The sequence below is a fragment of the Triturus cristatus genome, chromosome 8 (assembly GCF_964204655.1).
Source record: "Triturus cristatus chromosome 8, aTriCri1.1, whole genome shotgun sequence".
In the NCBI taxonomy this organism is placed as follows: Eukaryota; Metazoa; Chordata; class Amphibia; order Caudata; family Salamandridae; genus Triturus; species Triturus cristatus.
The window spans coordinates 905706093-905732658 of record NC_140591.1 but is presented as its reverse complement, the minus strand read 5'-3'; the positions used below and the strand labels follow the sequence as shown (position 1 = coordinate 905732658).

Below are 26566 nucleotides of genomic sequence, written 5' to 3'. Positions count from 1 at the left end.
CACTAGCCTCCCTATACAGTGTGGTATGAAGTTTCCCATCCTCTGTTCTAATGGTGATGTCCAGGAAATGTATTTCTTCTGTGTTGTGTTCTAGGGAGAATTGTATGTCCACAGATCTGGCGTTAAGCCAAGAATGAAATGTTTTCAGTTGCATCTCTGTCCCTCTCCAGATCATAAGCACATCATCTATATATCTGTGCCACAATTTTATATTGTCCCTATACGGATTCGTGGGGCTAAGTACAAAGGTCTGTTCATATGAATCCATATAAATGATCGCTATAATTGGAGCAAAGCTTGCCCCCATGGCTACACCTTTCGTCTGGAAATAATGATCGCCCTGGAACACAAAAAAGTTTTTGGTCATGGCTATTTCTAAAAGTGTGAGGATGAATTTGGTAGGGACTCGAGTGGGTCTAGGCCTTTTGTCTAAGGAAGTTCTGATTACATCAAGGGCTGCCATTTGGGGTATACTCGTATATAACGAGGCTATGTCCATGGTGACAAGTATTTCTTCATAGGAGTTGAATGGAGACTCGTCCACCAAATTGATAGTTTCCATGGTGTCCCTAAGATAAGTGATGGTGTTGATGGTAATCTGTTTTAAAAAATGGTCGATTTATTTGCAAAGTGGTTCTAGTAACGAACCACACCCTGAAATGATAGGTCTTCCAGGCGGGTTTTGCATGCGTTTATGAATTTTGGGTAATGTGTATATGGTGGGCATGCGTGGTTGTTTGTTATTCAAATAATCATATTCGTGTTTGCTAAGGTATCCCTCATCTAAGCCTTTACCAGTGACATTCTTTATGAGATTTGCAATTTTGCTACTGGGGTCCGATGAAAGTTTGGTGTAATTGTCACTAACACCAAGTTGGTATAGGATCTCATATTTGTAGTCCGAGGTGTTCGGGACCACTATAGCTCCCCCTTATCCCCTGTGTGTCATCGGCTCCAGTAACTGTATCGGATACATCTTTTTAACTAATTGATTAATGCGGGACTAAAATAAAGGCCACAGATTACAATATACAGTATTTCGGATTCAGCCAGTGACGCACAGACGTCAGAAGGTAGCTCAGGCGGTTCATGTCAACGACCCTCCTCCTCCCCCGCACCACCACTACTCGCCTCCCAGGAGTTGTTCCTGAGAGCTCACAGAATCACGGAGGTACAGAGCCCCTGTCCCAGGCACACAGCGCTTTATGTCTGCCATAACCCCGGCGCATCCCTTGTCTTGGAAGGCGGAATAGCTCAGCGGGGCACTGCGCCTGCTGCGGCAGCCTGCCCGCAGTTGTAAATCGCGGCCTCGGATCACCCGCTTTGAGGGGCAGGTTGGCGGACGTGACTGGGTTAAATATGAGGTATCCGATATGATCATTAAAATGCTCAGCTCCGGGGTATTTTTCAGGACAGTTTACAAAAGAACTGTGTCTGGAAACGCACAGGAAAGGAGGACATGGTCTCCCAGTAAATTGGTGCTGGCATAGAGAGACATACCAGGTGGTAGGGAGGGGGCGGTGAGGTAAAACACCAACGCTGGCTCAGGGCAGTAGGCACCCCAGGCATGCCCTGGCCTCCACCCCAACCCCGCCGGCCTCCAGATACCCTCTTGTTCCGTACACACCAGTTGCCGCTCCCGGTTTTCCCACGGGTTCAGGCCCGCAGCCTCCTGCCTCTGTCCATTCACCCTCAATAATCCGGGATTATCCCGACACAGACCCCGGGTGTGGGGGGAGGGGCACCTCCCAGCTACTGCCAGTTAAACACCCGCTGACACGAGCAGTGCACGTCCCCGAGGCCCTGCTTAATGCACAGCAATGCTCCTCTCCCCAACCCCTGGCCCCCTCTTCAGCTGCCCCTCCCTCCTCGCCCCTTTCTCACCAGCTGAATATTTTACTCTCGGTCCCGGGTTTCTCCAGTGACGCGCCCCCTCTCTGCTGTGTCACTCGTGGGGTGTCCACTAAACCTCAGCATTGTCTTGATAGTAATGAGTCTCGGAGTATAGCGCCTACTCCCTGTGTGCCATTCTACAGCGCTGTTAAGAATAGGTGTAACTAGCACCCTATTTAATGACACTCGGTGTAGCGACCTAGTTGGCACGATCAAGATTCAAATCCGTGGCTGCTGACGTTAGCAGTCAAAGCGCCAAGAAGCAGCCAGAAGGTGCTATGTGTTGAAAGTAACACACAAGCACAATGACCCTGAAATGACCTGCTCGCCCCTGAGTAATGCGCCCCCATCTCTTCTGCTACTCCCAGAGGAGGCGGAAAGGCAGGGTACACACGAGTCTACGGCGGCTGAGGCGCACAACCCACTGAGCTGCTTTACAATCTTGCCCCTGAGCAGCACAAATCTCTAAGGATGTGGTCCGTTGGCTAGACTGCCGACTTTGGTGCTGGAAACCAGGGTTCGAGCCTCGGGGTCGCGTCCACCTCCTGTGATTCTGGGCAAATCACTTAATCTCCCCGTGCCTGAATGTGTAATGTAAATACGGTGCTCATGTAAAGCGCTCCAATACCTTAGGGCCGAGTTTGCGCTATATAAATATGCAACAAAAAAATAAATAAACACGCTTTGAATGGGCACTCCTGCCGTCTTGGGTCAAGGGATGCATGCCCCGACACAGCGACCCCTGCTGCACCCCCTCATTAACGCCACATTTTTAGGTCTCGGCTCGAAGGCTGCGCTTGCGCAGTCTCGCTCCGAGATTTAATGTTTAGGAGTGGGGCTTTAACCCGCCCCTTTTTTTTACCTCTTCTCCATTGGCTGGCCTCTTAAATGCTGGTCAGCCATTGGAGAAGAGGTTTGTCTCTCCAAACAAGCCCCGTCCTTTTCGGATTCGGGGCATGTTTTTTCGATTCTTTCTCTCCTCTGGAATGTAAACATTCCAGCCAATGGCAAGAGGAGAGAAAAAAAAACACGCCCCCGAATCCGAAAACGCCACTGCGTTACTCCGAGGCATTTCTGCTTGACCTTGGAGAAAGGCGGTGGTGTTAATGGCGTCCTCTTCCCCTGGAAGCAAGTTCAGCATGGACCTTGCAGCGGGTGCTTAACCCACTGAGCTACTTTGCCCGCGCAATAGCTACTAGTTGCCAGTGGAGTTGTGTGGTATATTTCCAACGGCTCGCATGTCACACAGTAATCTTTGCACTTCGACACGGAAGCCTTACATTTAAAACAGTTCGGACTGTTTCATATGATAACTATCGAAGTCGCTTGACTTTGTTACACACCTTCGTCTTCACGTAAACCATGTTAAACTAAAAACTGCGCTCCAGGCGGCGCAGTCTGCAAAAAAAAATAAAAGAATGTTTTGATTGTCGCTCCCTCCGCCTCCGAATGCTGGGACGGGGATGGCCGGGCAGACCTCCGCTGTTTATGAGGGGGCAAAACGCCTCTGTATAATCGGCTCCCTTTACTCCCAATCGCCTGTGTTTGAGTGTAAACTTTGGGCGATCTAAGAGTTTATGGAAGGTGATCTAAACACTATTTCTAAACATTCTGTAGCGTTCTTGGTTTGCATTTAATAAATATCCTTAATAGATACATCGGTGACCGTACTTGACGTGGAAATATGTAAGTGCAGGTACTCCTTATCCCAGAGCATCCGTGTGCTGCTAAGTTCTATTCTTCCATTAAAAGCACTGGAGCAGTGCCGGTACTACCCCTTCCAAATAAAAGAAGCGCAGTTACTATGTACCTGTCTATTTAAAGCACTAGTAGAAATCGACCACCCGAAGGAATCTGCGCGCTTTACATGAACAGTTGCATTGCAGACGGACACTTTCATTAGGTCTCGCCTGACCCAGCGCATGCGCTGGTCTGGCGAGACTTATTGAGAGGGCTCCAAAAAGTGCTACCAGGCCAGCCTAGAGCTACAGTGCATGTGCGCGGGCGCGCGTGCCGTGCTTTACCGCAACTACTTTCACTTTCGCAGCCGCACGGCCACTTTGATGTTTGATCGTGATCGTGATTGCGATCACTTTCGCTTTCAGGGCCGCACGGCCGCTTTGCATAGCCAATAGGTCTCGCTTTTGGGACCTTATAAGTATTTAGTTATGCAACTGTTGCATGGCTAAACACTTATAAGGTCCCAAAGGCGAGACCTATTGGCTATGCCAATGCTTGTTTTTATTAGGCACGAGTAGGTGAAGTGATTTGCCCAGAGTCACAGCCGCAGGATGTTGAGCGTACTTGCCGAGACTCGAGTCAGGTTCTCCAGCTACGAGGGCGGCCGCACTAGCCGCTAGGCCACACCCTCTTCCTGTTTTACCTCCATTCAAGCTCCTTTCCCATCCTGTGATGTCTGGACTCTTCCAGGTATCTCCCATATCACCCCATTCCCCCATCCTTCGCGCCTTGTGCAAACAACCGCACAGCTCTTCGTTTTCGGGTGGTGAGAGCGGGGTGGAGGAGATCCAAGGACAGCTGAGTTTGTGAAACCGGCATTGGTCCCACTCCTGCACTCTGAAGGGGTCGCTGAATAACACACCCACTACATGGAGCACCACCCTCTCTTACTCTAAGAAGCTGCCTTGAGAGGCCTGGCGCCCCTCTGCGGGAGAGCGCCTTGTAATGTTCAATGCCACGAGGTATGCGTGTTCTACAGAAAGGAATGTACAGCTCGAGGGGGCAGAGCTGGATGTGAGCTTCCAGCAGGCCCCCTGCCAACAGGGCGCCTTTATCCCGGCCTGGCACCGGAAGCAGCGGCGTTTGTCACGTTGGGCATCAAACATTTACAACTTTCAAATGTGAAGACCTACAAGTCCCAGCGGTGCGCGGGCCACAAGCCTGTCTGAGGGGACCCTGTCAGGGCTCAGGGGCTCCACGTTTACATCGTAAAGAGGGCAAACCAGATACCTTCCTCTCTAGGGAACCACACTCACAGAGACAATCTAAATACGCAGCAAGATGTACCTGCAGAAATGCAGATGTCTCCATTTTGAGTAGATTTTGGAAATTTTCTGCAGATCTTATACCTGTAACTCCCTCTGCAGGTACAAAATCCGCTCAAACAAGTGGCGCGCCTGCCACAGCCACACACGTGGTTTCAATTATCGCGCCTGTGTCTGGGCACGATAATTGAAACCACATGGCCTATTGGTGTCTATTACGTACACCAAGCGCGTAATAGACCCCAATAGGCCATGGGCGGAGCAATGCGCCTGCCTTTAGCCCATTGAATGCAGTCTTTAATGAAAAGACGCACGCAAAGGCCAATCGCGGTGTGGGTAACTGTGTGTGTGTGTGGGTGGCTCTATGGGTGGCTCTATTTGTGTGTGGGTGGCTCTATGTGAGTGGCTCTGTGTGGGTGGCTCTGTGTGTGTGGGTGGCTTTGGGTGTGGCTCTGTGTGTGGGTGCAAATGCAATAGGTCTCGCATTTGAGAGTGATTAAGCTATTGACATTGTAAATAACAATGCCGTTTCTTTAAATGTTTTAAAAGCAAAAACATAAACAAAAATAATGTCATGAGCAATGCCAATAGCTTTAACTTTAACAATGCCGAGACCATTGCATTGTAAATGCTTGTTTATGTTGGGATGTATGTATCCTCCATTGTCTTTGTTAGGCCTCTCCTATGTATTCGAGGTTATTGCCTTCATTGAATTATCGTTACATAGTAGTAAGCGCAATATCCTGGCAGAATGCTGGCTGTTGTTCCTTACACATGTCTGTGGTTTCGGGCTTACTCTTAAGGTACCGCAATTGGAAAGTCTTGGCATTTCCAAAGTCCCCCTCTGAGTAAATTATTATCACACAGGTTTTTTCCTAGCTGCCCGCCGATCAGAACACCGGATGAGCGTTCCGCTCACCGCTCTCGGTGTTCTGTCGGCTCGTGGCAGGATCAGACGTCATCCGGGTTACGCGAGGGTGACGTGCACGCCACGCTCCCCGTTCTCGGAAGCGTTTTAACCGGCCGTCAATTGCTGGCTCATTGTCTGCCTGGCAATTGACTGAAACACCACTGTGAGGTGCACGACAATTCCTTAACCTAAGGTAAATCTCTCGTTCTTTGCAGGACATGTAATCAATGGCCACTTTACTTTTACTAGGCCCTTTCACTGTGTCTATGTGTAACCGTTAATTAGTCTTAGTTCATGCATTGATCCCTTGGTAGAGACCAGGTCTCACTTGGTTTCTTACCCTACCCTTACTTAGGTACGCACCCATCAAGGGGAGGGGACTGTACCTTATCTCGGAATTCTGTACTTACCAGACATTGATTCATAGACTTAGGTTTCGAATGTTTAATTGTGGGTTCACGGACATTGTGGATATTTGTATCACTGCTTCCTAAATAGGGACGCACTGCCCAGGGGAAGGTATAACATTTACTATTCTTGGAATACATGTTCACTATTGGCCATAGATGATTTTAATACTTGCCCATATGTTTACCCCTCAGTAATCCTGAAGTCACTGGATATTATACCAGGAACGCCCGACTTTGGGGGCCAATACCATCGAATAACTTGGTTGGTTACACTTCTTGTGGTTAGGAAGCCGCGTTCAGGCTCCAGACAATCCCATTATTTCTACCATTCATTGGTCTTTTGACAGTTGTTACCGGCCTTCTGGATTCTTCACATGCCTGTGTTGCTACTCTGGCACCAGGAATAGATTAGTGTCTCTACTCATGTCATCCGATTGTACACCACGAGTACCTTAGCGCCCTAGTAATTCACCTTCTCCACCCCCAGGTTGCTTTTCCCAGTCCTGAAGAAGACTCGCAGCTGAGGCTCTAAAACTCCCTCCGTGCATTAGCCAAGTCGAAACCTCGACGCCCTCCACCCCATGAGGCCTGTACCTGTCGCCCTGTTCTATACTACGAAAATGCATTTGGTGCATGTTTGATGTGTATACATGACTGTAAAAAATTTCTAATTGGGACAGGCCCCGTTACACTGGTCTCTTTACCAGTTTGTTTGTAAATCATTTGAATCGATTATTCTTTCATCTATGTTCTTCATTTTCACTTGCCCTGCACGAGCACGTCCAAATTCCCCCTTCTTTTCTCCTTTTGCAACCTATCATTAAATGTATTGAATTAAATACAATATGTAGAATAAATGCATTACAGAGATACCTGTTTTCTCGGCGCTTTGTTGTTTTTGTTTCCCTCGCAGTTATTGTATGCATTTATAATATAATTGTTGATTGCATATATATGTTTCTGGGGATTAGATGCCAGTGTTGAGATATCTATCTATCTATCTATCACAGACTATTCAGTTTAGAATACATTTCTCTACGAATGAGTCACGGACTATTCTCTTGTATTCCTGCTTTCTGAACCAAGGCCTAGCTTTTTGCCAAATGTGGTGTAATTCCGTTCAGCAGCTCGGGCTGGAGCCGTGTCTAAAGTTTCCTATGGAAATTAACATGGAGAAAATGCAATTTGGGACCCCCCCCTTTTTTTCTCGGCCCCTGCTTGACGAATCACCCCGAAACTTTCACGACAGGAGCTGACCGGAGCGCCCCATTAGTTTTGAAAAGTTCACGAAGATTCGTCAAACTGCACCAAAGATATTGGCAAAAGAAAAAGCGCTTTTTAAATAGAAACGAGGTCCTAACCATAACTACCTACTGGCAACTGCCAGTAGGATATATATACATACATACATACATACATATATATATATATATATGCCACAAGGAATCGTCTCACAGGATGCGCTGCATAGGAACACCAAGGACGAACACGGACCCAGAAATAGGTGCTCTTAGTTCTTTATTTTACTCCGTAACCTGCACCACCGCCATGACGCGTTTCGACCTACTGGAGGCCTTGGTCACATATATATATCAAACAAAATGCCCCCACCTTGGTTCGAGCCCACATTGCGTGATGGAACTCAACTGAATATTTGATTTTTTGCCCGCAGCTAATGTTTCTACTTAGAAGCAACATTTACTTTAACGTGCACAAAGACGGCAGAAAATGCACCCAGAACTTAATGGGACAGTTTAAAGATGGCGGATACGGGCACGGACTAGTGAGGAATGTATCCCGTAGTCCGCTTTCCACCACGGCACTCTGACTGTCCAATGGAAAAGGACAGTAATGTTTAAATGTGAGGCCATTGTAATTTCAGTAATACAGGCATTGAGAAAGGCGGAAGTCGCCGAAACGCGTTTGCCGATAAAAAAGATATTTTCAACGGAACCGTGAGTGCTCCATTGTCTCCTTGGTGGGGGCATTTTGTTTGATATAAATACTACGTGACATCCACGATCACGGAAGAGGCACCCGCCCATTAGTAGTTTGCAGTGTTTGTGGCATTTGTTGGATATATATATATATATATATATATATATATATATATATATATATATATATATATATATATATATATATATATATATATATATATATATATATATATATATATATATATATATATATATATATATATATATATATATATATATATATATATATATATATATATATATATATATATATATATATATATATATATATATATATATATATATATATATATATATATATATATATATATATATATATATATATATATATATATATATATATATATATATATATATATATATATATATATATATATATATATATATATATATATATATATATATATATATATTACATTTTACTACCGTCAGTTACCAGTAGGTAGTTCTAGTTAGGACCTAGTTTCCATAGGAAATGTCGTTTTTGTTTTGCTAATAACTTTAGTGCCATTTGACGACTCTTCACAAAACTAGTGTGCCAGTCACTTCAGCTGCTTTCTGGAAAGTTTTAGTGTGATCCCTCAAGCGGGTTGAGAAAAATGCGTATTCCTTATTCAATTTCCCATAGGGGTTTTAGACCTAACTACAGCCCGAACCTCTGTACGGAATTTCACCAAATTTGGCAGAAGGCTAGATCTTGGTTTAGAAAAAGTGCTTTTTGTCATTTAGTGTTAAGTAGTTTTGGAGTTATTCAAGTAAAAAGATTTCTGTATATCTAGAAATGCGGTTTGGGCTGATTCGCAGATCCGCTCGCCAACAGCAATGCTGTTATTGGCTAGCCACAACCTGAGAGGAATGTTGCGTCTGCTGTTTTATGCATCGGGACAAGGTATAGGTACCCTGATCCCATGGGACTGATGCAGAGCCCTGTGAGGGACCCTCCTGGGCAAGAAATTGTTGGAAAGGGTTTTTATTTCTCCATGTAGCTCAAGGATCCTCCCAAATTTGGGCAGATTCGTGGCTCAGACCCCCATTAAAAAAAAAACACACCCACTCATAGACCACTCACACACCCATACAACCGCTCGCACACCCATACAACCGCTCGCACACCCACACAGCCGCTCGCACACCCACACAGCCGCTCGCACACCCACACGGCCGCTCGCACACCCAGACGGCCGCTCGCACACCCACACGGCCGCTCGAACACCCAGACGGCCGCTCGAACACCCAGACGGCCGCTCGAACACCCAGACGGCCGCTCGAACACCCAGACGGCCGCTCGAACACCCAGACGGCCGCTCGAACACCCAGACGGCCGCTCGAACACCCAGACGGCCGCTCGAACACCCAGACGGCCGCTCGAACACCCAGACGGCCGCTCGAACACCCAGACGGCCGCTCGAACACCCAGACGGCCGCTCGAACACCCAGACGGCCGCTCGAACACCTAGACGGCCGCTCGAACACCAAGACGGCCGCTCGAACATCCATCGGCCACTCACACACCCACACAACCACTCACCCCACAAAACCACTCACACACTCCCCCACAACCCCTCACACACCCACTCACATACAATACGGCTGCTTAAACACCCATTATTCATACCTAGGATTATGTTGCATTTTAATATTACTCGTCGAGTTACCCTGTGTTTTTTTGCTAATTCACAACCTGTGACCGAGTGTTCTATGGAATCCTGTATGTACACATAGTATGATGGAATGCTCCCTGAGAACCAATATGGTGTAATACAGTGGTTTCAAAACTATTTTGACCTACAGCTCCCTTGACCTATTGGCTGTTGGCTGCGGCTCCCCATTATGTAACTTTTTTTTTTTTGTTCGGGTGGGGAATGTAAATCTGGCCTTGGGAGTACCTCCATTTCTCTCCCTGAAAATAACTGGGATGAAGCAGATAAAAGTATTAAAAATTGAGGTACTCCAGAGGCAGGCCTTACATCCCCCATCAGCTGAAAGAAAGTAGCATCATGGGGAGCCGTGGCCAACAACCAATAGCTCAAGATAGCCACAGGTCGAAAAAGTTTAAGAACCACCTGTGTGTCCATGTCCCTGAGCCCGCTGCTGCTGCTTCTGCTGGAAGTTTGAGGCCCTCCTCCACCTGCAGGCTACCACCTGCGCCTCATCCCTGGAGGCCAGTGGTAGGCCGTAAGTTCTGTGCGCTCGCTCTGCCCTTTATTTTTTCCTGTCTGCCTGCTGTGTTTGTGCTCTGTTCTGCGCTGTAATTTCTGTTTTATTTTCCTGTATTCCCTGAAAATAACTGGTATGAAGCCAATGATCATACAGCCTCCCTCCTGCAGCCCCCACAGTGCCAGCAGTGTGCACATTCACGATGCAGGCCCTTCCCTCCAGCCTTTGCTGGACACTGTGTGCCAGTGGTGCTCATGTTGCATCTCGGAGACAAGGTATTTACCTTTGGCCTCCTCTCAGTATGTCCACAGGGCTCACACCATGTGCACGTGGAGCAGTGGTCACCCTGAGCCTGCTCTCTCTTCTCATCCCAGTGTGGAGGGATTCACCTTGCGTCTGCTGCTGCATCTCCCCTCAAGCACCGCCAGTTGTCCAGGGAAGGAGGTGATCACCTTGGAATTGCTGCCCCATGTACATTCTATCTCCCTCACAGTGCCGTTGGCACTCATTCAATGCCGCAGCAGGAGGAGAAGGATGACCTTGTGCCCTCTGTCCTTCTCCACTAGCCCCTTCAGTGTGCCAGCACTGTACCTCGGTGTGGAAGTTTCCATCTCCAATCTCTTGCCCCCGCAGAGTGCCAGGTCTGTGCCTCAGAGTGGAAGTTCATACCTAGGGTCTCCGTCCCCCTCTAAACCTGGCACCTCAGTGTGCCAGCTCTGTGCCTCGAGGTGAAGGTGTGCGTTCTGCACCTGCTGTCCATCTCTCCACCCACTCATCCCTCAGTACACCCGTCCCGGAGTGGAGGTTCTCACCTTGGCCTTGCTGCCACTGATGGCCAAAGGGCGAATGGAGCCATTCTCCTGGTAGCAGCACATGATCTTGGAGACGCAGCCGTGAGAAACCCGTAAAATAGGACCCGGGCCCCACGAACTACTAACTTGCTGCCTTCTCCTCTCCCTCACAGGAGATTGTGAGAGCGCCAGGTAAATCTCTGGAATCTGTGTTTCACAGTTGAACCTAGAAAACGGAAACAGAAAGAGTTCACTGCCTCCATAAATACAGAATCACAAATGAAATGTTAAAACTGCATGAAGAAGATGAGTGCTGTCTGCCCCTGTCGCGAGCCGGGTCCGGATTCGTGAGGTGGATTACTATTGTTGTTATTAATTTGTCTTTGTTCTTATTCGTTGACTTTAAAAACAACCCAGGTTGACATTAGATGTTGTGTTTGCAGTGTTGGTTTGTGTCCTCGTCATTTATAGTTATGTTTCCATTTGCATGAAAGTGGAAGTAAACTGTGGGGATGAAATCCTTTTACACCTCCGCTGTTTGCTCTTCTGCAACTTGTAAGGATGGTGAATTTTAATTTCCTTCAAATAGGAAACAAAGGTTGATGGAATATTTAATGTTTCATTGTTTTTACAGCAATTGCCTTCGGGGATCCTTATTCTACTTGCTCCTATCAAGAATCCAGGGAGCTGCTCTATTGTTCTTTCTTTTATGTACTGGCTTTCATTTCTAGCTCAGTAGGCTGAGCCGAGATCTGTGTGGATTCCAATGCTGTCAGGGTGGACTTAAACGTTCATTCTTCCTTGGACTATGAAAGAAGTATGATTATTCAATCACAATTCTATTTGTGATGTGCCTTATTTGAATAGACCGTGTTGTTTATTATTTTGTAATATTTATGCTTCTAATAGCCCACTGCAGTAACTGCGTGGCTACAGTGCAGGCTACAAATCAGGATATTGCTTGTTCTCTCCCTGTGCAGATAGTGGTCTAATGCGCCTGTTGTATCTATCTTTGTGTACTGCAACCAGTGTGACATGTTTTAGAATCCCCATACGGAGGAATCGGCATATTTATGTTTGACTCCCTCTAGTGCATAAAATGCATTCTGAAAACCGAAACGCAGATATAGGCATTTTGCTATTCAATGTACGGTAGAAAATAAATATTATTTTTGAAAATGCCAAACTAAAAGTTTTTGCCCAGGAAATAAAGACGCAGGAGAATTCCAGTATTCACTGAGGTACACCTCCTGCTTGCTTCACTCGTTTCAAGGAATGGCAGACCAAAAACAGGGATGCTGGAGTATATGAGAGAAAATTGAATGGCAAGGCTTAAGAAGTAGTTCCCAGACTGGTGTGCATCTGTTCGCTCGCCCCAGGCTAGTTCTGACGGCGCATCGAGGTGCCGCGGCGCACAGATTGGGAACTGCTGGTGTAATAGAATGGAATGTGATGATTTGAAGGCTGAAATCTGTGGCACGAGGAGCTATATAAACTGTCTGGTGGTTCAGGCTTCAAAGAAATAACCTACATCTCTTATTTAATTTCTGACTTTGTGTGCCTTATTTATTTATTTATTTTTTTAACCCCTTCGGCGCGGATTACCGCGCTGTGCTGAAGGTTCTATTGCCCGGGCGGGGCCATGACGGAGCGGTTCAGTCATACGCACAGCGCAACCGATGCGCATGACGGAACCGCTCAGTCATGCGCATCGAAGGGGTTAGATCTTTTTATTGACATTTTCATATTTTCATACAACATAAACAGTGCATTGGCACCCTGTGTGGCAACGACAAAATTATGCATTCGGAGAACACATCTCCGATCTGATAACTCAGTGCTCACTCAGAGACTCCAACAACATAATTCTAGGCAACCTCAATCTACACTGGAATGAGGAAAACAACTCACTAATCAAAACCTTAAACGATCTACTAATCAATAACAACCTCACCCAACACTGCACAAAGGAAACGCCAACAGAGGCTCAATCCTGGATGCCATTATCGCTCACGCAGACAGTCTACATCGACCACACCCTGCCTGTTGACTGGTCTGATCACCATATCATTCTATTCCACATCAACCAAAAGATCCACCACCAACCAAACAAGCAGGACCCCCCTCGCTAATGAGAAATCTAAGGCAGATTTCACTTGCAGACCTAGAAGAAAGGGTAAGCTCCCTCCTCCCCATACACAATGAAGAGCTCTCTACAAATGAACTCGCATCCCACTACAACACCACTATGACTTCCATTATGGACCAAATAGCCCCCCTGAAACTAAAAAGAACCAGAAACATACCATGCAGATTGTGGATCAACACAGAAATAAACTCCGAACGAAGAGAACTAAGAGCAGCAGAAAGACTCTATAGCCGCTATGAACCCCAGCTCGAGGAACCGGGTGGCTGCTCTGTTTCTTATTCCTACTGAATAAATGCAGTAAGTGTACCTCCCAGTGAAGGGGGACATCTTGACAGGTACAGGTAGCTAGTGTAGATGTCACATTGGCCCAGTATTCGTGCAAGTCAGGGCAAGTCACAACATGTGAAGTATGTCCGTGTCTAATAAGCGGCACCTCTGGCAGGCTGTATCCGATCTAGTGAAACAGTTATTGATTTGGGCTGGGACGAGGTACGCCGGGTGCAATATAAAAAAATGTATTTGTTTAAAGAGCTGACGCGAACCGACGTGTCAAGTGCCCCCCCCTTCCCCCCCCCCCCCCCCCCCCCCCCATTCCCTATCACATATAGAATCTGAATCGTATGGTGCGTGGGCGGTTCCTGAGCGAGATTAAAGCCTTGCTGGCTTCTAAGGAGGGTGATCGCCAGATGTAATAAAAACTGTCCCAGGTACATGTTCTCCTCCGACATGAGTTCCTGGTATGGAATGAGTGAGCCATCCTGATAAAGGTCTACCATATCTTGAATACCTTCTGTGTTCCAGTGACGCAGTTCAGTTGCCGTGGTGCATATGTCACCTTGTGGTGTACCCAGTAATGGAATGGTGGGGCGTATGGTCTGAGAGCCCTGGTGAGGAAGAGGCACCTACAGAAACACTTAAAAGCTATAGTGGGTAGAAGCACACCAATGGGTCTGGGCGTTGTGCATGGGTGGAAGATGTGTAGTAAAGTATGATGCGGAATCGGAGGTTGCAGTGAGACTGTATCTGCCAAATGTCGGGACGATAGCCAGCGGACAATCCACTGGAGCTGGTAGGCCAGGTAGTAATGTTTGAAGTTAGGCACCCCCAACCCCCCCCTGTTCTGCAGAAAGTTTCCCCATAGATACTGTGTCTGGACGTTTCCCATTGTGTGCCTTACTTCTTTATGTGCATAACCCAAAAGGAGAGATGGAGGTACGTCACCACACGCCCGCCACAAAAATCAAGGCAACCACAAAAGACTGCAATGCCAAACAGTATAGCATCAGATTGGGCCCCTACTTAATGAATTCTGAAAGTTAACCCACTTGGGAATGGCGCAAAGATCTAATGAGCATCCGGTTTATTGAAGGTGAAGTAGGTTTTTTGCTGGTATACCTCTTGATAAATGTGTGACTACAGAGGATACCACCTCTATCCAGTCCTTAATCCTCTAGTTCCCTCGAGTTAGGAAACTATAAATACCTGGGTTGTCAAGGTAGGATTCACATTCTGACAACTCTGCCATTCACACTTACTCTACTTAGGGTAAGGAATAGAGATGCAGGCAGAAACATGTTGGCTTACCATGGATGAGTGGGTCATTGGACCTACTTACCGTCCCGCTGTTTGTTTTTAGCTTTTACTTAAGGTACCCATTATTCAAGGTATCATCCTGGGCTTACCTTAAGGTGTTTTTACTCTTTTTGGATTCCATCCAGTTTTGTTTAGGATCAAATCTTTTTTATTGGCAACCCATAAAGCAAGTAACATAAACAGCAAGCTGCCTACAACCCATTACAAGCCGGCCCTGAAGTTCAGTTGTTTACCAATGAGCACAACCCAACACACTTCAAGTTAGTAACTGCCGAGTGTGCGTGGTAATACACAGCATGTCGCCTACAACCCAGAATGAGCCGGCTGCATATAGGGAACATGAGATGGAGGCCGTCCAAGCCTATTAAAAAATGCATAGATCATCATGATCAACTTTGTATAGCAATGGCCTTCGCACAGTATCGCTGAGTGCAGTAGAATGCTTTGCATGCCAAGAAAAACAGAAAAAGACAAGAAAAACCCCTCAGATATTGAAAAAACCCTTGCCCACCCCCACCATCTCCCCTTTCGACTAGACTATACCAGATTTGTAAAGTGTCTAATTTGGCCTGCCCTTTTTCAGAGTCCTTGAGTTCATGGGGCCCGACCTTACCCTGATCGTGAGGCAAAAGTCTCAGGATACGCAAGTATGATGGACATGTCAGTTCCCTGAACTCTTTGGATAGGATAGTGATGAATGGGGACCATATTTTTGCATATGCTGTAGGGTCAAACTGGCTGCCGTAGACAACCTCTCCACGCCCACCAAGGACCAGAGCTGATTGAGCCATTGTCTGTGATCCGGGATTTTGTCTGAACCCCAGTTTGCCAAAAGTAAACTGTGGGCTGCATTAAGGGCCGGAGCAATCTGTCAGCCTCTAGTGGACCGGAGTGGATATGTTAGGGCATTGGGGAGCCCCAGGGGGATGTATGCAGGGAACCATGTAAGTTAGTTTCTAAAAGCACTATCAGTGTCGCCCAGGACTGTCTCTCAGAATCTCGTGAGCTTGGGACAGTTCCACAGGAGGTGTATCAGAGTCCCAGGGTTGCCGTAGCCTCTCCAGCACTGGCCACTGCATAGCGCCTTCCATTTCTGAATGCGTACAGGGGTGTAGTACCAGTATGAGCTACTTTTGTATGCATGTTTTGCTATTTCCTACATTATGTGCTGTGTAGTGCGTCCTGTAGAATCTATCTCCCCATTTTTTGTCTGTGAGACTACGTCTAAGTTCAGTCTCCCATCTGATCTGGCCTGGAATCTTGAGGTTGTGGGGTGTTTTCATCAAGTAGCGATAGATTTCAGATACAAGTTTCTTGTCATCCTCTTTGAGGAGCAGCCATTTTTCAAAGGGAGTCATAGGTCTGCTAGCTGTAGGGCACGTCTCTGTGTGGTGCAACCAATGGGTCTTGTTCAAGGCGTATTGTGTCTTGAGTAGTTCAAATGGAATGAGACCTGCGTGATCAAAGCCCAGAGACAAACCTGGGGGGAAACTCCGGGTTTGCAAACAGAGGGGTCATGGGGGAAGGGAAGGAGGAAAGCCCGGTAGTCTCCTCTACCTTATCCCATATTTTCAGTTTAGGCTGGTGACTGGGGATGAGTAGGGACCCCAGGATCTGTGGGTATGGGGGAGCCAGGCCTCCCTCAAAATATGTGAACCTGATACCGTTTGGTCCGTGACGACCCAGTGCTTTTCCGTCAGTGGCCGATTCCACTTTATCAGGTATCTCAGCTGCCCGACTTGGTAGTACCGCAAGTCATTAGGCACCGCCAAGCCCTCCTCTTGCTTAGTTCATTGAAGCAATTGTTTTTTTGTAATCTGGGCTTTGTCTTACCCCAGATAAAGCGATCGATCTCTTTTTCGAGATTGCGTATCACTTAAGGTGGGGAATAGAGGAGAAGTGTCTGGAAAATTAAGAGGGCCCGAGATAGAACGTTCATTTTCACTGCGGCTATTCTGCCCAACCACGAAAGAGGTTAGCATTGCCATTGATCTAACTGCCTACAAATTGTGGCCAAGAGACTGGAGTAGTTAGCTTGCTCAGTTTTAGAGATACTCAGAGCCAGTCCTAATCCCAGGTAGGGGAGATCAGCCGCAACCCACTGGAAGTCATACTGGGAACATAAAATTTGATCTGTGCCTGGGTTTACGGTGAGGTTTAGTACTTGTGATTTCAGCAAGCTTACTTTGAAGCCCGAAACGCCTCTGAATGTGCTCAGCTCAGAGATAATGGCTGGAAGCATGGACAGGGGTCGGGTGATAGAGAATATTATATAGCCTGGCTAGAGACTAATCAAATGATGATCGGCCTCAAACAAAATGCCCAAAGCTCTCGGGTTGTCTTGCAGCATCTGTGTGAAGGGGTCCATATATAAGGCGAAGAGGAGCGGGGAGAGCGGGCAACTCTGCCTCGTACCTCTCCCCACCGTGAATTTGTAGGAGCTCGCGCCATTGACTCGCACCTCCGCGCTAGGAGTATTGTATTTGCTGTTAATCAACCTCTCAAATCGCTCCCCCACCCGAAGCGCCTGAGAGTTGCAAACAAATAGGGCCAGTGTACTCGATGGAACGCCTTCTCGGCGTCAATAGCCAGTGAAAGGGCCTCTTCCTGTGAGCGCTGGACTTTATCAATGAAATGACACACGCATTTGGTATTATCCCCACATTGACATAGGGAATAAAACCAGCCTGGGCTGGGTCTATGAGGCCGGGCATCAGGGGGTTAAACCGATGTGCCAGGATGCTGGCAAACAACTTTGCATCAACATTGAGCAAGGAAATTGGGCGGTATGAGCTGCAAAGCTTAGGGTCTTTCCCGGGCTTCGGGATCACTGAAATAGAAGCCTGCAGCATTGTATCCGTTAATGTGCCCTTGTCAGCGAAGGAATTGAAAAGGCGAGTCAGAAGGGGGACCAATTCCCTACAAAAGTCTTTAAAAAGATGGTACTGAGCCTATCTGGGCCTGGTGATTTCATGGTCTTCAGCCTTGTAATCGCGGAGATCACTTTGTCTATTCTAATAGGTTGGTCGAGTAGCTCTGATTCAGCGGGTGGGAGAGGTGTGATCGTTGCAGACTGTACATAGGTCTGGGGGTCCGATACTATCGTGGAGTTCCCCTTATATAGGTTAGAATAGAACTCCCGGAATATGGCTGTGATAGCTGAGGCTTCAGACACCGCTGGGCCAGCGTGCGTTTGTATAGTCTTGACTGTATTCGCCTGTTGCTGGTTGCGCAGGCAGTGGCCACCATTTACCCCCCTTTGTTGGTCCCCATATAAAATTTGTTTGAAACGAAGCATTGTGTATTCGGCCTTGTTTAGGTCAAGGCGTTTAAGTTGCAATCTCTCCTGTTCTAGTTTACGCCAGACTCTGGGAGCCCCAGTGTGCTTGTGTATGGACTCCAGTTCCAATGCTGACTTCTCCAGCTCCTCCTTTTTATCTCTCCAGATCTTATTGTCGTGTGGCACTTTTGCTATGAAAGCTCCTCGGGCTACCAATTTGAGGGCTTCCCAAACCGAGGAGAGTGGTACCCCGCCTGTGTCGTTATGGGCCAGATAGTCAGTAATCGTCTGCCTTATTGATGAAACCACTTCTGGGGAGTGCAACAGTGTTTCACGTAGACGCCATGGTGGCGGCTGGGTGGGGGGACGCATGGGCCTTTAAGGTGAGTGTGATAGCAGCATGGTCAGATAGTGACCGGGGCTCAATGGATGAAGTCGATAACCAGTCCCAGGCCGCGGGGGAGGCTAAGAAATGGTCTAGGCGAGTGTAGGTTTTATGCACTGCTGAGTAAAAAGTATAGTCCCGTTCGGGGTGTTGCAAACGCCAAACATCACAAAACCCCCAGTCAGCTAACCAGGCCAGCCCTTGCGGGGAAACGGCCCCAGCATGCCCAATTCTTCGCACAGAGCGATCCGGTATTGCATCCATTACTATGTTGAAATTTCCTCCCACCAAAATTGCCTAGTCCGGGGACTGAAGAACCTTAGCTAGTGCATCAATTATAAAGTTCACCTGTAGTTCGTTTGGAGTTTTGAGTGAGGCTATCGTGAAATGACATATACCTAATTACACCCGGGTAACCAGCAGGCGACCCTTTATCTCAAAACAAGTACTAATAACCCCTGTTGAAGCATTTGGAGAAAGGGATTGCCACTCCCCCCACCCCTCTTCCCCTTTCCCGATGACCAAAATTGTTGGGGGAATCTCTTGGTGTGCATTCTAAGTGTGTCTCGGGAGAGCAAATGTGTTTCCTGAAGCAGGCATATATCCCCTTGTGAGTGTTCTAAAAAGGAAAGTATTGCTGACCTCTTACTGGGGTTGTTAAGGCCTTTCACATTGAGAGTAAGGTTTTTTGTCTCCAATATCTAGAATGAAGAGAGATCTAAGCAGATGTAAGCATACAATACATGAGGCTGATTGTAAGGTGCGCGGGTGCAGAGCACTCGAGGAAAGGTCATAATGGTCCAGAGATGTGTCAGCCCGCATAGATGCAGTCAGTTGGAATGGAAACCCCCAAACTATGCCCGTAAAACCCAACAGAAAAAAAACTAGAGTAAACATGTATTCCAAAGAGTCCTTCATGACGTGGAAATCCAAATCTGTAGGGTCTGACAGGGCGCAGTGTTCCAACAAGGAGCAGTAGGATTTGGCACTCCCTTCCCCACCCCGAGGTTAACCTCCCCTGTACAGATGCACAGTACCTCATATTGGGGGGATCGGCATCAGGTTTGCTTTCGCTGGAGAGGGAACATAGTACCTCTGACCTTTCTTTAGCCATGATGGCCGGATCTGGGTGGTGGAGCTCCGGGCGCCAACCTCGCCCGGTTCCACGATTTTTCCTGCCCTGGACTTTCTCGTTGGTCAGTGGGCGATGGGAATCCTGTTCAGGAAGTTCGAGAATGTTACAGACCTCCGTCAGAGAGCGCATTTGGTAGGTTTTATTATTCACTTTGAAAGTGAGGTGAAATGGGTGACCCCAGGAGTAGGCGGTGCCCTGGGAGCGAAGCTTGCTTTTGACCAGACAAAACTCTTTCCTTTTCTGTAGGGTGGAGGCTGCTAGATCCTGCAATAGTTGGAGTGCGTGGCCTCTGAATTGCGTTTTCTGATCGGATCTGGCAGTCCTGAGGATTACCTCTTTTTCCGTGAAATTGTGGACACAGACCAATATGTCAGCTGGTGGGTGAGGATGTGCATGGGGGCCAACTCTGGCATTGGTCTATCTTAGTGATGCTCGGTGCATTGTCCCCAGGAATGCTGCTGAATAGGGCCTGGATATAGCCCTCGAGGTACGTACCTTCTGCACCTGTTGGGACCCCCCGAATGCGTACATTATTCCTTCTCAACCTGTTTTCCAGGTCTTCAGCATGGACCTTGAGGTCAAGTTGCTGGTCCTGCAGTCGAATCATTTCCTGTTGAAGTGTTTCCATTTCTGTGTGTCTGGTCAGGGAGCTTTCCTCCACGGCCACCACTCTCACCCATCTCATCGATGTCGCGATGCACTTCCCAGAGCTCCATCGTGAAGTCCTTTTCAACTGTCTGCAGATCTTCCCCCAGGGATGTGAACAGCACCTCTAAGAATTCATGGGTCACTGAACTCTCTGCATCATCCCCGCCTCCCATGTGCTTCGGGTCCTTCGTTGTCGGCTTCTCCTGCTGGGCTTCTACTGTGTCTTTAAGCAGCAAGTCTTTGACAGATCTGTACTTCTTCCCTTTTGCTGTGGCCATAGCTCCCCAATTCCAAGCACAGGGACCAGGGAGTGCAAGACACGGGGCTGCACAGTCGGAATCACAGCCTGAACACACTCTGGTGCACCACCAGGGCCCGGTCAGATCAACTTTTGTCAGGGTGGGCTTATGGTTGTAATTCCTCTGTGTTGTTGCTCAGCAGCCAGGCCCCACAGTGGTGTGCTCGTCTCTGTTTGCTGCCCATAGAGCTCTTAGCTTGGGTCGACTCCAGTGAACAAAAAAGAAAAGCCACAGGAGAATGAAGGCTGGGGAACACTCAGCCACCTGTCTTTGGAGGTCACAAGGCATTGGACAGTCCTCTGGTGGGCCCGAGGGAGCAGAAAGCCAGGGCCAATCAGGGAAGCTGCAGACCACACCCGAGCGCGGATGGCAATCTCTTCATGCTTTCTTCTGCGGTCGGCCCACTTGAAGGAGTGCTTTGGGGCCAATAGGGGATGCGGAGCTTCAGGGCACCGCCTGGATCCCAGCCTGTAAAACGGGGGCCCCAGGCCTCAGCGAAATGCAGGAGACGTGTGCCAAAGTGTCGCTGTGTGCCTCTTAGTATTGCTCCCAGTAGGCCGTGGGCTGAGTTGTTTGTAGGTGGCAGGCCCCGCACCGGATCTTTCCCAACAGGTCTCACCTCTGCTCTAGGCCTCAGACGGCAGCTCCCACCTGTCGCCAGACTCCAGGATGTGAGAGGGATCGTTACAATGGCGTCACGGCATACAGCCCCTTTCAGTTTCCATTGGCCTAAGGCCCCCCCGGGGCTCCAATAATGCTGCGGACTGAGGAGATGAGGAGGGGGCCCGATATGGGGAATGCTGTGCTGGGAGGAGCGGGCCGTAGTGCCAAGCCTCAACCCGCTACAGCCCGCTTCCCACCGCCGGAGGCCCCAGGTCTCCAAGTCAGGTCTACCCCTGGATGCGGGCCCTCTCATTTTCAGCGGCACCGCAAGAGACCTCCGGAGGTCCAGGCCGTGATCGCGGGAGCCTGCACACAAGTGCAGATGCGGGCCTCCTATTTACCCGTCTCTTGTAAGCGCCTGGGCCGGCGCATGTGCTCCACTTCTGCTGACGTCTGGATGCATCACAGCGTGCCCGAGCTGCAAGTCGCTGTTTGCTTCGGGCCTCCGGTCCCTCTGTGAGACCACCACCTGGGCACGGTCAGGCCCCTGAATGGTATTCGTTTCCCCCGATGTTCTGCGATCCCCCCAGCTACAACACCAGCCAGGGTAATGCATTGAAATGTGCTTTAGCTCGGGCAGGGACGGAGCACCAGCAAAGCACTTCCGCTCACTCCGCCATCTTGGCCACACCCCCAGTTTTGTTTTATTAAGAACTCTCTCTTAAAGAGATTGAGTCTGCTCTGGTAGTACTGTCTTTCCGGGGTGGGGTGAGGTTGCCGATGATGAAACATGCCACAAATAGTGTGTGAGGTTTTCTCATCCAATCTAATTGTCACACTAGATTAAGGCATATCTTAGTGAGATTCCCAAGTGGGTTAACTTTCAGAATTGATTTAGTAGGGTTCCAATTTGGCCATATACTGCTTGCCAGCAGACTCTTTTGTCTATGACCTGCTTCTGTACCCTACATGGTACTTAGACCCCTACACTGTTTTTGTTTGGTTATGGTTTTACATAGCAATGTTTTCCTTACTTACTCTTGATATGCATACAAACTAGTTACACACTTGCTCCACTTCAAGCACATTCTGTGTGCAAAAAAAGACATCACAGCCTTTCTATGGAACATACTAAATGCAGACATTTGCAGAATGGTAAGTTTTCAGTTGGTTTAGAGTGTGGGGTGAGGAATGAAGCAATGTCTGAGACAAATAAGTAATTGCAGTAGAGAATGGGTCCAATTGGGTAACTGTGAGTGTCTGTACCACCAGATCTGTGATTTCTGTCTCTTTTGGGCTGGAATGTCCATGAGGTTACAAGTCTGAGTAGTTCAGTTTTCAGGAATTTACTGAAATACATGAATGGGTGCTGATCTCAAAGTGGCACAAAGAGCATTCCACAGTCTTAAACATTGTTCTCCAAGAGATATGCAGCCATGATTCATTTGCTAGATCAAATGTTGAGTAATCAAACTAGTATTTTATTAGCAGAGATTTCTAGCAAGAGCTAATTTCTGCAGGTATGTTTGAGCCTCCCGCCCCAAGCATATATATTCACGCTAGAATAGTCACTAGAGTGGGTTAGAAAGCTCTAAAGACATTATTTAAATCCTCATTTTCCACTATGCATCCATCACCACTTTTAAGGAGTTGAGGATATTACTTTGCACTCAGTGGATAGAAGGTGAGCCTACAATACACAGATTCTGTAAACGGCAAATATTTACTTTTTACCATTGTTTTACATCTTCTCTTGTAGACAGCAGCAAAAATGTCCGTGATGGTGGTGGTCCACTGGCATGTTTCTTGTTGTTCATCCAATCTGTCATTATTCAGCAGATCATATCTGCCATTAAATTGCTGTTTGTTACATGTCACACTTTACAGCACAATGCTGTTTTCAATGATATCCAGATGTTTCAATGTTTGTAATTTGTAGACAATAACACTTTTGTGTGGTGTCCCACCAAATTTCTGCCCTAGTTATTTTACTGGCTTTATAACTCTGTGCACTTCACCTCTACTAACCAGTGGTAAAGTGTCTGTGTTCCCCTTTTCAACATGGCAAAATCAGTTACCACCTGATTGGCATATTTAATTTACCTATATGTGCCTAGTGTATGGTACAAAGCGTACCTAGGGCCTGGAAGTTAAATGCCACCCGTGGACTGTAGCACTGATTGTGCCATCTACTACAGTGGCAGTTGAAACATAGCTTCAGGCCTACCTGTCTGTAGCAGTGTAAAAAGTGCAAATCCACCTGTCAAAAGAAACCCTATTGATCAGTCAAAATCTTACTTGTAAATATTAATACTGTCACCCCTATATGAACCTTGTTTTCCACAAGGCAGGGTTCATGGTATTTTAAAGTAGGATGTGTAGAAATTATAATGTTAACATGTCTTTACAGTGAATAGCAACCAAAAGCAATTTTTCCCTGTGGTATACCAAACTGCCCTATGTCGAAAAACCAGAGTACCGACTAAAAATCCTGATATCATATTTCAGGAATGGGATTTGATAGAAAAATAATTAAACCAACATTTTTAATTGTTATTAAAAATCCAATTCAATGGTTATGGTGAATTTTTAATAAATATTAAGGAAAAATAATTTATATAAGGTTAGTTTTTCTTCTTCTTTCGTGGAGGTTAAATTTGCATCTGCTCTCCCACTTCTACCAGACTGTTATTTGCATTTAAAGAAGTCTGAAAACTACACCCAGAGCAGAAAACAAAGGCCTGGGTTTAGGGGGGTGTATTTCCTTAACAGTGGAGTGTGGCCCAGGAACTGGATTAACTTCAAAGAGGCCTCCCCTGTCACAAGAAAATGGTAGTTTTCACCTGGGCAGGGCCCTTCCTTTGTCCCACCAGACTTCTGGTTTTCACATATAACACTGGGGGCACACCTGAAAGTAAGTGAAACAGGAAGCCAAAATAATTATTGTGTATCCACTGACTGGTTGCTAGAAAATTCAGCTTTGTTCTACCAGACGTCTCTCTGGGTTACTGCCCCAAACTGTATTTCAGTGTTAGATGTTAGAGGATACTTGGATTAACATTGTACACTCACCAAACAACCCCAGCCCTCGGAGCCATGTTTAGTGTGGCTGAAGACTTCCGTCATCTTGGAAATGCCAAAAGTGGATAAGGTTGGTCCTGGGAACTTTTACCTCCATTGAATGGGGGTGCCCATGTGTCATTCTACCTTCTAGCTCAAGCCTGGCATAAATGTGGCATCTCCAGGCACCCATTTCTCATCCTCCTCCTTTCCAGGAGTGTTCTGAAGTGGCCTTATTCTGTTGTCTGCAACCTGAGAAGAGGCCTGATGGACGGGACCTGCTCTCTCTTGTACCCAGGACAAAAAAGTGGCCTTCAGGAGTGATAAGTCTAACCTCCTGTTCAACCTACAGGGATACACACAGCTACAATAGGCCTTTTCTGCACCTGTCCAGCTGATCAGTGGCAACTGGACCTGGACTTGACCCTGCTGTTTGTCCTCTGCCTGACACCCTTTGAGTCTCTAAGTACCTCCCCTGAGATTTTTGGGGTGGAATTTAGAAGTGTACTCCTGTGGTGGATTGGGACTTAAAGGATTAAAGAGAGAGGTAAAATCTTTGACCAGGATTAACTTGGTTGGTGTATCTGACCCGTTCTCCATCGCGATCAGCATCAAATTGTGCCTAGTTTCCGGTCTACTGTGAACATGGACTATAATTGGGACTTAAGCTTCTTTGGGCTGTTCCTACGTAAAACTTTTAAAATTCTTATTTCCGATTCCCCTTATTAGATTTTGTGATTTTATTTATTAAATGTTACCCTATTTTCTAATTCAGTTTGTGGTTTTTATTGTTTTGCGTTTCAAGTTTATTACTGTTTTGCTCCTGGATAAATACTTTACACATTGCTCTACCTTAAGCTAGTGTGCCATAGCTACCAGGGGGTTGAGTTTCTTTAAGGGCTCACCCTGACAAGGGTTGTGATTGTTCTTTGAAGTGGGTAGTCATCCACCACAATTAATAATCCAATTTCTGTCATCATAGTACCTTTTTTGTGAGGTTTGCTGCTGAGGAATTACATAAATGAAGAGGTGTTCATAAATATCAACCTAGTCCTTAATAAAACAATCTGCAACTTGTCTTATTCCGGCTTTTGCTTCCAATAATAATTTGGCTTCAAATAGCGTTTTCTATACCTGCAAATTTAAACTTAATCCTGGCCCCAAAGTCTATTCTTTGTTACTTGATTCTTAGTTAAAAATTAAAAACAAAATCCCTTGCATGCGTGTTAAGGGTAGTCGGTGAGGGAGTATTCATTTGTATATTAGAATGATATGTAATTGTATAGCTCAGTCACAAAATTGTCTTTGACAGCTGTTAAACATTCGTGCAGTAAACATTGGATGACACTTAGTAAATATTACTTAAATTGGCACAGAAGGGTTACTAAAGCTTATTGCTCGTTTAAACTATCCACAGCGGCCAAAGGTCCCACAAGGCGTACTCATCCACCTAAGAAGTATGGTAAAATTGTTGACCATTTGAAAAGAATGGCTTAATTGTTAACATGAATAATACACACATCATGTATGTGTGTAATTGCGCGCCCTTGGTCTAAACACACAACCCCATGCCTTAAATCACACAGCCATCTGTAACCACTTAAGCTGATACTTTAGAAAGGTTAGATCCAAGGAAGAACATGCAGAGGGAGGACCCTAACCTGCACAGCAAGACCTTGACTGCTAAAATCACAAGTGCTCTGTACTCAACCTTTGCTCCCTGTAAAACTTTTTAAGAGGTTAGTTGTGTTACCCCGGGAGGGATGCAGAGGGAAAACCGGCTACGATGAAACATTGCTGTACATGAAGCAGGATGCAGAGGAGGCCCAAGACCTGAGTGTCCAAGCCAGGAAGGAGTTTCAGTGCTCTAGTATCCAGATACCCTTAGTGACGCCAATAATTGAACCCCTTTTCCTACCTTATCAAGCCATTTATCATAGACCATTGACGTTGTTAGAAGCCATCCCAGATTCTGGATAAACAGACTTCCCATTGAGAATGATTGTATGCACATTGATCTTGCACTGATATCCTTGAAAATTTGGTTTGTTGAACACTTGCTTTGGAGGGAATGAAAGTGCTGTAAACACCAGTATAGACTAAACCTAGTCCTGTCGCCTTTCAAAGCTCATCATGTAATCCGGTTGCATATTCATTTAATGGTCTTTGAACTGTGATTGCCAGAATTTATATTGCTTACCTAATTTGAATCCATAATAGGGCCTTAGGAACATTGTTAGCAGAAGGG

General features: G+C 46.8%; 1 protein-coding gene across 4 annotated transcripts in view; it reads left to right on the top strand.

Moving 5' to 3' along the window:
- ZBTB11 (zinc finger and BTB domain containing 11) overlaps positions 1 to 26566 on the top strand; it is a 2099144-nt gene that overhangs the window by 151399 nt on the left and 1921179 nt on the right. The gene's annotated exons all lie outside the window — the stretch shown is intronic.